The sequence below is a fragment of the Monopterus albus genome, unplaced genomic scaffold (genome assembly GCF_001952655.1).
Source record: "Monopterus albus unplaced genomic scaffold, M_albus_1.0 scaffold61.1, whole genome shotgun sequence".
Lineage (NCBI taxonomy): Eukaryota > Metazoa > Chordata > Actinopteri > Synbranchiformes > Synbranchidae > Monopterus > Monopterus albus.
In genome coordinates this window covers 2679128-2681042 of record NW_018127941.1, presented here as the reverse complement: position 1 = coordinate 2681042, position 1915 = coordinate 2679128, and the positions used below count along the sequence as shown (strand labels likewise).

General features: G+C 45.1%; 1 protein-coding gene across 2 annotated transcripts in view; it reads right to left on the bottom strand.

Annotated features, from left to right (window-relative positions):
• The window catches only part of cyfip1 (cytoplasmic FMR1 interacting protein 1), a 29297-nt gene extending 27382 nt beyond the window's left edge, over nucleotides 1–1915 (bottom strand). For both annotated transcript variants that reach the window (XM_020603399.1, XM_020603400.1), the window contains exon 1: nucleotides 1518–1915. The gene's annotated coding sequence lies outside the window, so the exon portion shown is untranslated. The remainder of the gene's footprint in view (nucleotides 1–1517) is intronic.

The following is a 1915-nucleotide window of genomic DNA, read 5'->3' as shown; positions in this document are numbered from 1 at the left end:
AGATGGCAAACAGAACACAAACATGCAATAAAAGCACCAAACAGTGCTGCAGGAAGTTGGAGATGTTTCTCTTGGCTGAGGTGTGACCCCCCCACCCACCATTCTATTTTAACACCTACTTTGCATGATTTCACACCAGTTACCACTTATCAATGCAACATGAATCTCATAGTATCTCGGTTTTTGCATAACAATTTACTTAAGTTCTCTAAAATATTCATTTTCATACTTCACTTCAATGCTTCCTGGCTGAAGCAACACACCACCAGAAAGTCTTAAATCAATAGCCTTATCTTGCAGCCATACTCATTTTCTTGATCTATCGGGGATACAACTAAATGAAACTAAACATATTCATCAAAATGAATACTCCCATGAATGACAAACTAAGCCAAAAGTCTTCCTCTTAAGAGCTTTAATAAATCTGAATTCTAAAAAAAAGTTAAGTCTGTGATCAACACAAAACAATGATGAGAACTGGAAACCCACCACTCAGTTTCTGTGGCCTCACCACTGTACTATACACTACAGTATTATATGATTGAAGCTGTGTTATTTGGCTTTACAACATCCTCGAAGAAACCAGAGGGGAAAAACAAGACTAAAACAAGACTTCACTAAATTAGCAACACATGCGGTTTTACCTGTAGTATCTTCATGCCACATCAACCTCCCTCCTCCCTTCCTTCCTTCCTTCCCTTGTGTCCTCCGAGCTTACATTGATGAGACTACCAAAAAGCAATGACTAAAACGCACAAAACCAAAATGTTCAACTCATCATATTAAAAATGGCAAATAATTTCCTAACTGTTTTTGATGGACACTACACATTTCGTGCCTAAAAGGCCTTGTCCCAAATGCTTATCCTACTAAATTTCAAATCTGGGCAGTGAATGCAGCATCAGGAGGGTGGGGGATACAGACTGGTTCAGTGAACACAACTGCTCTACTGCTGTAATTCCCAAAGAAATAGGTGGGTGGGGGTGGGGTTCAAAAGAAATAGGTGGGTGGGGGTGTTCTCAAAAGAAATAAGGAATTACTGTGTTTCACATTGGACAGCTCGCAGTTAGTTAGCCCAACTAGCAGTGTAAAACTTTTACTTCTTTGTACAGTAACTTCTGTCCGACTGTGGGTGCCGCACCTGACGGACACACAGCTCTCCAACTTTACCCCAACTCACAATTATAAGTGACAAATTCTTCTAAAACTGAGCTCCAAGCGAGAAACCACGGAGGTGCTCATGTAGCCTATCTGCGGTAATGGCCGTGTCCCTGCCCCGTGCCGTGGCCTGAGATTAGTCACAGCTCGGGCCTGTGAGCCAGGAAAACGGCTCAGCACCGCAACAAGCTGCTGAGCTCCGCGAGCTAATAATTCACAAGTCCGTTTGAAATAGCAACGTCCCGTTTTCAACAGACAACTTTAACAAGGCGGTGCTGGGAAGGCTACACCTAAAGAAACCGTGGAGTCGTTAACTTGGCCTGAGATACACACTCCCAGAAACAGTCATTTCTACTCACCCGGAGTTGTTGGTTAGCAGGGAAAACTTGTGCCTTAACAGAGCCGCCTAAAGCGCCATTTAACCGGAATGTTGATCCTCTGGTCACTGAGAAGTCCGACTTCGGACGTCTCGGGTGCAAGTTCTTCTTTCTGCCGTCGGCCGCAGGAATCTTTCTTTGGCCGTGTTATTATCATGGGCGGGGGAGAGAAGCAGAGCAGGGAGTTCCTGTCCCTCAAACAGGGAAACTAAAGAGGAAACTCCACTCAGAGCTGCGGTGCTGCCCTCCTCCACTAGGGCAGCAGGATAAAAGGACAAGTCGGACGAATGTACAGCAGCTACTGTCCCGGGGAGTATGATGGGCGACTAGTGGCAAAACCCTCCAGCCACGCCGGTTACACACAGCAAGGGGCATGGATC